Source organism: Gekko japonicus, unplaced genomic scaffold, assembly GCF_001447785.1.
Source record: "Gekko japonicus isolate JY-2015 unplaced genomic scaffold, Gekko_japonicus_V1.1 scaffold2184, whole genome shotgun sequence".
Lineage (NCBI taxonomy): Eukaryota > Metazoa > Chordata > Lepidosauria > Squamata > Gekkonidae > Gekko > Gekko japonicus.
The window spans coordinates 116,497-127,161 of NW_015173738.1; the positions used below are offsets into that span (position 1 = coordinate 116,497).

At 44.3% G+C, this 10,665-nt stretch overlaps 1 long non-coding RNA gene across 2 annotated transcripts in view; it reads left to right on the plus strand.

Moving 5' to 3' along the window:
• The first annotated feature begins 5,318 nt into the window (after positions 1–5,318).
• Positions 5,319–10,665, plus strand: part of LOC107120673 — a 9,479-nt gene continuing 4,132 nt past the window's right edge. Inside the window, exons 1-2 of one of the 2 annotated variants that reach the window (XR_001482832.1) lie at positions 5,319–5,362; positions 5,947–6,139. This is a non-coding gene — a long non-coding RNA (uncharacterized LOC107120673). The remainder of the gene's footprint in view (positions 5,363–5,946; positions 6,140–10,665) is intronic. The other variant, XR_001482831.1, reaches the window with a different exon arrangement.

Here is a 10,665-nt window from a genome sequence, read left to right on the forward strand (position 1 = left end):
CAATCTACTAAATTTACTAATCATAACTCTTTATTACTAAAGTTCATATTATGTAAGGATGTAGTGAGGGTTTTTCTAATTGATTAATTGTGCTCCTAAGTGTAGCATTTAAATTTTACATATGTCACTGGAGATACACTTCAAGAAACTAGGTCATCTTGTTTGGAAAATTAATAGCATTGTATTTAAAAGGAGCTTTAGGTCCCTATGACCACTTTAGAGTCCCACACAACATAACAGGCAACCCCTCATACACTTATTTTCTCCATGCATTTCCATGTGGACAAGGAGGACCAGTCTAAAGTGTAACAAGTGAATGAGACAGCAGGCATATTATTTTGGTTAGCATTCTGTTACCCTGAGCCAGTGAAAAGTAGGGGTGTTGTACTAATGTAATGACTCATTTCTCCAGAGAAAGAGGTTACCAAGACGAGGAGGAGCTGCCTTTAAGTTTGAGGGTACTATATACTGACCTGGGAGCTGCGGTGGCTCAAGTGGTTAAGACGCTAAACTGCAGGCTGTGGAAGGTCAGTAGTTCAGCAGTTCGAGACCTGAGTTGCCGCATGACGGGGTGAGCTCCCGTCTCTAGTTCCAGCTCCTGTCAACCTAGCAGTTCGAAAGCAAGAAATTGCAAGTAGATAAATAGGGACCACTTCGGTGGGAAGGTAACATCGTTCCGTGCGCCTTGGTGTTTAGTCATGCCGGTCACATGACCATGGAAATGTCTTCGGACAGCACTGGCTCTTCGGCTTTGAAACGGAGATGAGCACCGCAACCCTAGAGTCGGATTCGACTGGCTTTTGAGCAAGGGAACCTTTACCTTATACTGACCTGAAAGCTGGCATTCCTAGCAGTAGATGGCAAAAGAAGGGGACGAATGAGTCTTCTTCCAGAGTTCCAGAGCTTTTCCAAACAGAGTTCCAGAGTTTTGGTACCATGACTGAGAAGAACCTTTCAAAAGGCAGGAGAACCCAAAGCAGGACCTCAGAAGATGACTGTAGTGGCTGGGTAGGTTCATAAGGGAGCAGGCAGTTCTTCAGGTATGCTGATGCCAAACTATGTAGGGCTTTAAAGGTCAACATTAGCTATTTGAATTGTGCCCAGAGACAGATTGGGACCAGTGTAGACAGGCCAAGACTGGAGTGATATGGTCCTTATGTCTCACTCCAGTTAACATCCTGGCTGCAGCATTCTTAACCAACTGAAGCGTCTAAATCAGGGGTGTCAAACATAAGGCCCAGGGACTGGATCCAGCCCATCCAGGTCTTTTATGCGGCCTGCAAGCATCTAGTGTAAGGGAGGGAATAGAAGACTGTTCAGGGGGAGTGGGCGGAGCCACCCCGGCTGTGGCTTCAGCACGGTGGAACAACTTTGTCTGCAGCAGTCAGACAGCGTAGGAGCGTCTGCCCAGTGCTGCACCGCTGGCTGTCCAGTCCACCCATGCGGGTTTTCCTTTGTACCTCCTTCCTAATGCATGAGGGCTTGCAGTGAGGATACACCAACTTGGAGCTTACCAGCTGCTGGCCTTACAGTTTGTATCTCCTGTACCTGCCATTACGTTTTATGGCACACATGGTTCGGCCCAACAAAGTGCCATTTATGTCAGATCCGGCCCTCGTAACAAATGAGTTTGACACCTCTGTTCTAAACTATTTTCAATGGCAGCCCCACACAGAGTACATTGCAGTAAACTAATCTAGATGTAACCTGGGCATGCACCAGAGTGGCCAGATGATTTCTGCCCAGGAAAGGCTGCTGCTGGCTAACCAGTTGGTGGTAAAAGGCTCTCCTAGCCACAGCTGCCACCTGCTTATCCAGCAGTAAGCCTGGGTCCAAGAGTGCCTCCAGATTATGGACCTGTTTCTTTAAGGGAAGTAAAATCCTATCCAGGATGGGTGACACCTAGGGAAGTCAGAACTCCCCAGTGGAGGTGGGGGTCTCCTGCTGCCAGACCTCATCTCTCTTACCACTGGCCAGCTGACTGGCAGGGGGGAATTACCCTCCCCTCAAAGGAGAAATGCCCAGCATTTCAGTGATGTGCCGATGTGACCAGGAAGTGATGTAGGCATGTTGTGGGTGATGGTCTGGTTTTGGGGCAAAAACTCTATGGTTAGAAGCTAATTCTGAGAGAGCAAATTGAACAGACATGATAGCCATAATATTAATAATCCTGGAGATTTATTTTAGAAGATACAGTAGGCCAAGAATTAATGGAAGTCAAATGGTCATATTACCTAGTGGTGGGGGGAGCCCCATACAGATAGTCCCTGCCCATGTTATTGTTTCAATTATGTGTATTTACAGAAAGCAACATGAGTTTACTGGATGGCAAAAGGGGAAATGTACTCCATATACATAGAGAATGTGTGAGTCATACAGACTTTGGTTTGCCTTCCTGAATAACACCTAGAGCAACTGCTCATGGCATTTGCCTTCTTTGTAGTCATCAAGAGGAATCAGCTGTAAATAGTCTGGGCCCAAGATGATATCTGAAAGATCATCTCCTCCCGCATGATGCATCCACTAGCTAAGAGTTCCTTCTCTGGGTACCTTGCCGATGGTACTTTCTTTAGAGTTCCTTCTCTGAGTACCTTGCCAATGGAGCTTAAGTGGATGGTAATCCAGGTGAGGGACTTTTCCATAGTGGATGCCTCATCTCTGGAACACTTTAAGAGGTCAACCTGGAATCTTCACTGCTGGCATTAAAAACACCAGTTTGTTTGTTTTTTAATTATTCGATTGAGTTTTGTGTAGCTTTGATCAATTTGTTTCTGTCTCCTGAGATCTATTTTTGCTATTATTGGACTATTTTTGTTCATTCGCATCATTTATGCCCTACCTTTCTTCCCAATGGAGACCCAAAGTGGCTTACATCATTCTCCTCTCTTCCATGTATCCTCACAACAACCCCGTGAAGAAGGATAGGCTGAGGGTGTGTGGCTGGCCCAGCAACCAGGTCACCCAGCAACCTTCCATGGCAGGCGGGGGGTTCAAACCTGGGTCTCCCAGATCCTGCTCTGACATTCTAACCACTACGCTTTGCTGGCTCTAAGGCCCTGTCACTTATCTGCTAAAGTTCCGGGGAGGGGCTTGTTTGTTTCTTTTGCTGATTATTTCATTAAAAGTATCTGTAGTGGGGGGGGGGGTTGGATTATCTTGATGTAGACTCGGTACAGTTACATTTGAATTTCTTTTGGCATATTATACTTCAATAAAGCAAACAAGGAATGTATCAGTACATTTATATCCCACCTTTCACCTCAAGATAGCACACATGAGGCAGTCAATCCATCCAGGCAGTCAAACCAGACTGAGACCTGATTAGCTTCAGCAAGGTTGCTGAATTACTTGTTTCCCAACCATACCCTCAGACTCATAGCCAGTGAGAAGAAAGGCCAGGAGGGCTATTTGGCCTTGACCTAGGGTTTCCAACTTCGGACTAGACCTGGAGTTCTCCTGGAGTTACAGCTGATCTCCGGAATACGGAGATCAGTTCCCTTGCAGGAAGCGTTAGCTCTGGAAAGTAGACTTTATGGCATCTAGGGTTGCCAAGGGGGACTCTTGGGTCAATCCTGGAACGCGCGTGCATGTGCCGCATCCATGTCACCAGGAAGTGACGTGACGACACTGGGCACGCTGGGGGTTTTCCCTCGGATGACCGTGGCCCCGCCCCCAGCGTGCCCGGCGTGGTCGCGTCACTTCCTGGTGACGTGCACGTCGGGGTGGAGTTCCCCCCGGGGCCCGATCCGGCGACGGCGGGGAACGGGCCTCTGGGGCGGGGGTTTCCCCACCACCCGGGGGGACTTGGCAAGCCTAATGGCATCACATCCCCACTGAGCTTCCTCTTCTCCCCAGTCTACACCCTTCTCAGGCACCATCCCCAAATTTCAAGAAATTTCTTGGGCCAGAGCTAAGGAGGCCTCACATTTAGACATTTGTTGGGGGGGAGGGGGATTTGATAAGCTTTGCAACGTTTTTTATAGAATAAAATTCAAGTTCAGTTCCAGGAGGGGGGAAACGTAGTAAAGCAAATAAATATAACAAAACTGGAGATTATGGTGGGGAATTCCCCCAGAATTAAATCCAAACACATGGTGACCATATAAACTAAGCTTGTTATTCCTGTTTGGTTCTTGCATCCATTATGTTGTATGCTAATTTGCCGCTCACCCTCTACCCATATGTATGGAGCGGTAACTTCCATTTCAATGTATCTTGCAGAAGTGTGCATGCACATGAAAGCTTATACCTTGAATAAAACTTTGTTGATCTTAAAGGTGCCACTGGACTCAAATGTTGTTCTGTTGCTTCAGACCAACATGGCTACCCACCTAAATCTAACTTGTTTTTCTGTACACCATGGTTTTCTTTCTAGTTTCATTATGCTTAGGGGCTCGTAAAATATTATGGCTGATGGTAAGGTGTACCCAGTTTTTCTTCTAATGCCTGTATTTTAATAATAACAGTAGAACTGATTAAACGAGGCAGGAGTATACAGCCTCTGTTTTGCACACATTAGTTAAATACTATTACAGCTAAGATAATATCTGGTTGCTGGAACTTCCATGGAAACTACAGGGCTAGTTTCAGCAGGTGTTGTAAACTGTGTTGTGAGTTATCCATTAGTCATGAAATGGATGTATATATAAAGTAATGTAACATACGCTGATATGGCATTTGAGGGGTGTACAAACTAAAGCCACGCCCAGTACAAGAAGCAGGGCATACCAAGAAAAGATGCAACATCATGGAGTTACTTCACCTCCGGGTTCTGGAACAATGTTCCTTTCTTCCTTTTCCTTAACTTCTTTTGCCTTGAGGTAAAAATACGAAACATGAAAAGCATTTTACATTGTAAAAGAAGTATAAGCAACAGGCTATGGGAAACCATGGCCCTGGCACGTACTGTTTCCTTTTGGCAAATTTTCCATGTTGAGCAATAAATGCTAATACATCTACAATTTTGAACTGAGCTTGAATACTTCCAGTATGGAAGCAATGGAACTGCCAATAAATTGTACAATTAAAGAATATTTTTGCCCCCTCTGTAACAGAATGTTCTTCACCTCTCGTGTTCCATTGTTTTTAAGCATTAAAAGCAGCAAATATCTTGGAAGATTTTTTTGGGACTTTTGAAATACTTATCAATTAGTAAGCCTCCAAGATGGACTTTCTCATGAGTAGGTATGCATAGAGGTGTGCCCTCTGTCACGTGTACCACTTCCTTGAGTATTTGATTGCTGGAGGGAACAAGAAGCCACTCCCCATCCCTAGGTTCATTATATAGTTAGTCAACCCAGGGCTTGTGTTAAATTTGCCTCAGAAAGCATAACTCCTAACATCAGGCAGCAGAGCATAAAATGTAAGTATCCTATTTCTGTCTGGGTTTTGTTTTTATTTCATTTTGTTTTTGGTCTCAGACTTTTTTGGTCTGTGTACTTGGCTCTGTTTTCAGTAATGAATACTGAATGTAAGGACAGGGGAGAAAGCAATCACTTTTTTTTTTTTTGAAGATGCGAAGGTTGGTTGAGGTTTTCCCCCCTCAAAGAAATTAAAGTATTCAAAATACTGAGGGTTTTCCACCCTCAAAGAAATTAAGATATTCAACATATATGTTTTTGCTTCCCTTCTTTTCAAAGAATGCTCATCATTCTTTTTGAGAGAGACTTCATGTTGCAACTAATCAGTCTTTTAAATGGACAGTCGCTACTTTTTATGGGCTAAGGACAGAGCTACGCCATGCCTGCTGAAGGTCCCAGGTTCAGCCACTGGCATCTCCAGTGAAAGGATCCCAGGCAGCAAGTGTTGGGAAAGGCCCAGAAAGCCAGGCAAAAAGACTGGACCAATGGTCTAGTTCAGTATATGGCAGCTTTCTGTATTTCACATATGATATGCCATTAGTGCAAATGCCACTGTTTCTGCTTGATTTTCCTTTTTCCTTTCTAGGCTGAATCCGTGGCTATTTATATGTTGCATGTATTTACATACGCCTTCAGAATTTTACTGAGCCAGAAAATGTGCAACCTCCTTGTAGATGCAGATGTGTCTATAACTTACAGTTGTTTGACACAGCTGCTTAGGAGAGATGGGTGACAGAAGCAGTTCTTCCTTGGGCTGGAGACCAATTGATGATGTAATGGTACTGTCATTTCATTGATATTTAATTACTTGATGTATTTTAGGCTTGCCAACCTACAGGAGGGGCTTAGAGTTCTCCTGGGATTATAATTTATCTTCAGATCAGTTCCCCTGGAGAAAATGGAAGCTTCAGAGGGCAAACTCTATGGTATTCCATAGATTCTAGGTGAAATTATTTTCCAAATTCTTCCCTTCACAGGCAACCCCCCCCCCAAACTTCCAGGAATTTCCCAGACTGGAGTTGGCAACCCAAAGTTCAATTCCTTTTGGTTAATGCAAATACTGACTTTGACTCTGATATGCACTTGTCCCTGCTGTATAAAGGCCAAACTTTGCAAAGGTGTTGAGATTTATCAATCTGTAAAGGTAAAGGTTCTCTTGCTCAAAAGCCAGTCGAGTCCAACTCTAGGGTTGCAGTGCTCATCTCAGTTTCAAAGCCGAAGAGCCAGCGCTGTCCGAAGACATTTCCGTGGTCATGTGGCCGGCATGAGTAAACACCAAGGCGCACGGAACGCTGTTACCTTCCCACTGAAGTGGTACCTATTTATCTACTTGCAATTTCTTGCTTTCGAACTGCTAGGCTGGCAGGAGCTGGAACTAGAGATGGGAGCTCACTCCGTCATGCGGCACACTCGGGTCTTGAACTGCTGAACTACCGACCTTCCACAGCCTGCAGTTCAGCATCTTAACCACTTGAGCCACCGCAGCTCTGTAGCAACTTGTAAATCACCTGAATCCTAGGCAATGGAGAGACTATATGTTTTACAATGGAAAGTTAAGCCTGTGAAATGCCTTTTCCCACAGAAAAAATGGACATATATGGATATGTTTCTGTGCGGGATTATAATTAGTACTTTTTAGAACTGAGTATGCACAGACAAAAGGCTGTTAGCTAAATATCGGACAATGGTAGTGTTGTGGTTAGAGTGGCAGACTAAGACTAGTGAGTCTTGGATTCAGAGAACATCTAGCCCTAAAAGTCACCACTAGTCAGTCTTCGGTAGGGTTGTCAGCTCTGGGTTGGGAAATTGCTGGGGTTTAGGGAGGTGGAGGTGCCTGGGGAGGGTGGGGTTTGGGGTAGCAAGGGATTGCCACCAGGCCCGTAGCTAACATGGGGCCCACGGGGCCCGGCCCCCTTGTGTTTCTTCTGGGCCCCCTCCCTCCAGGGCTGCCCCCAAAGTGCTCCAATTTACCACCTGCACTGTACTTCCATTTAATTAGCTGGCGGGCCCCCCCAGGGCCCCCTCCCAAAGAATTCCCTAGCTACGGGGCTGAGCCACTCTCCCAAACAGTGATTTTCTCCTGGGAACTGATCTCTGTCATCAGGAGATCAGTTGTAATTCCAGGCCCCACCTGAAGGCTGGAAACTCTCATCCCCCCCCCATCTCAACTTTGGTAACTTGCCATATACCATGTGAGCTACCTCCATAGAAAGTACTGACTTGAAGGAATAGGAAGAGATACTAAAACACTGCCTATAATATTTGACCTGCATGTTATTTCACTGAATGAGGAACATGTATGTGTGAGCTCAACAGTATCTTCATTCCCACATGGAGAGGGTTGGATATAGGTTTAATGTGTTGTAAATAAATAATATGATTTGGTAGACTGATGTTATCTAAGAAAACTCACATCTAATTAGATAGTAATTCTGGGTATTTTATTTAGAGTTTAGCTTCTGGGTTTGGCTCTCCACACAACACATTTCCGTTATGATCAAGTAAGAAAAAAAACTGTCAAATGGAGGGAAATTTTTATGGGGGAAATGCATTACCTTAGTATCTATGCTGTTTGGGGATTAATATTCAGTGATACTTTTCTCCTCGCCCACTAATTTGGGTGAAAGTTCATTTTTTAAAAAAAACATATTCCCTAAATTTAGCATCCAAAATCGGAAAACCCACAATCTTCTCATAGATTTATGTTTTCTATATTAAATTTCCCACAAACACAGAATCCCTCAGTGTAAAATAAGTTGATCATCTGATGATGACAAGCACACCCAGTATTTCCTCAAACAGTATGTCATGCTGGAAATGATGGTTCAGTAGCTGCTAGTACTGGTTTACAAACTTTAGTTGGGTTGATATTTTTCTTTCTGTTTAAGAATTCTTGGTCTGTAAGCTAAATCCATTTCTAAACCATAGATTCTCTAATATTTTCATGTTGTTCTAACCAGGAAGTTAAAGGATGTTTTTGTATTATAAGAAAAGATTTGGATTATGTGTAGAAAGACCATAGGATTCTGTAAAATAAGTATTACAGTGCTGGACACCAGAACTAGACTACATCAGGGGTCTTGTTGTAGAAAAAGAGCTGCCGGAGCTCATTAGCATAATTCATTAGCATAACTTATTTGCATATGCCACGCCCCCTGACATAACCGGAAGTGACAGAAGGCCACACCCCCTTACATCACTGGAAGTGTGTCAGAAGGCCCGGCTACTTACCCTCCTGCTTCATCCTCATTCCCAAACGGAATGAGGATCGAAGCAGAGGGCGGGGTAAAGAAGGGGGCGGGGCTTCACCACGTGACCGCCCCGCCCCCTAGAGGTTCTCTTCCGGAGCTCCGTACCTGAGAGCTCCCCCCCGACTAGAGCCCTGGACGCAACCACCCCGGGCATGCTGGGAGTTCTGGCTAGTAAACAATTTATTTGATATATTAATGTTCGTATAGATCAGTTGGATCATTTCATCTATTTGATAATAGTTTTATGTTTATTGTATAAGAATTTATATGTGCATTTGTTAAAAGCACCAGGAACTACAAATTCAAGTCACAACTGGGTTGTAGATTTGATCAGGAATCAATGGCTAAATCTTTCTGCAAATATTCTCCTCTCTGGCCCCACTTTCTCTATGGGAACCCAGGGAAGTAAAACTCATACATTTTGTAGAAATTAAGAGAAATCATTATGGGGGCTCAGCAGTAATGAAAAAGATCCTAAATACTTGCAAGAACATTACAGATAGAAGATAAAAAGGCTGCATCCACATGGCTGGTTTGCCCCACCTTGGCTTCCAAAGTGAAGTGCTGAGTTTGTGTGTGTGTGTGTGTGTGTGTGTGTGTGTGTGTGTGTGTGTGTGTTTGAGGATTCACATAATAATGTCCTCTGGTCATCTACTCTCCTTGTTTTTCCCTGCTTTGCTCTGATCTTTCTAGGAAGATGACAGCCCAAATCCATATGCAGCTGTTGGATGGGAAAGTGTACACATTTTACTACCCATCGTCCCTCACAACTTCCAATTCCTTCTCTAGTTTCATTTATTTCTTAGGCTATTTATACTCTGCTTTTCTCCCCAGTGGGGACCTAAAGCAACATACATAATTTTCCTGTTTGGTGTAGTGGTTAAGTGTGCGGATTCTAATCTGGGAGAACCGGGTTTGATTCCCTCCACTTGCAGCTGCTAGATGACCTTGGGCAAGCCATGGTTCTGGCACAGCTGTCCTTGAAAGGGCAGTTCTTGAAAGAGCTCTCTCAGCCCCACAGGGTGTCTGTTGTGGGGAGGGAAGGGAAAGGAGTTTGTAAGCCACTCTGAGACTCTGAGTGGAGGGCAGGGTATAAATCCAATCTCTTCTGCTTCTTCTTCTCTTCCTCTGTTTTATCCTCATAATAATCCTGTGCGGTAGGTTAGGCTGAGTAACTGGCCCAATATCACCCTGTGAGCTTCCCTGGCAAAGTAGGGATTCAAGCCGAGCGCCAAAGAATAGATTCTTTTGAACTATGATGCTGGAGAAGACTCTTGAGAGTCCCTTGGACTGCAAGAAGATCAAATCAGTCAATCCTAAAAGAAATCAACCCTGACTGTTCCCTGGAAGGCCAGATAATGAAACTGAAGCTCAAATACTTTGGCCACCAAATGAGAAGGGAGCACTCACTGGAGAAGACCCTGATGCTGGGAAAGATTGAAGGTCAAAGAAGACGGGGATGGCAAAGGATGAGATGGTTAGACAGTGTCATAGATGCAACGAACATGACATTGAGCAAACTTCAGAGGACGGCAGAAGACAGGAGGGCCTGGCGTGATCTGGTCCATGGGGTCGCGAAGGGTCGGACTTGACTGTGCGACTGAACCACAACAAAAAGTCCAATACTTTAAGCACTACCATGCCATCAGAGGGCTTTTTTAAAAAAACCAGTGGTTACTTTGTCTCTAAATCATTATAACACTACAGTGATATAGCAACCACTGGTGTTATTTTTTTTTTAAGCTGGCAAAAAGCCCGATGGTGTCTGTGTGGAGGGGACAAAAGGGGGGGGGCTAAACCCTAAAACCTGGGATCCAGAACCTAAAAGAGTAACTCAAACAGAATAGAGAGCCAACAATAAAAACTTAATTTATATAGTATGAAAAGGTACATGTATTTATTAACAAAGAGTTAAAAAGCATATAAGGGGTTTTTAAAAACTCATTAGTTTAGCAGTTTTCTGTGGCCACTTTGAAGATCTGGGAAGTTGTACCTGAGGAAGGAGGGTTTAATCCTTACTTCCTGTGCCAGTTCCTCTCTCTCTCTCTCTCTCT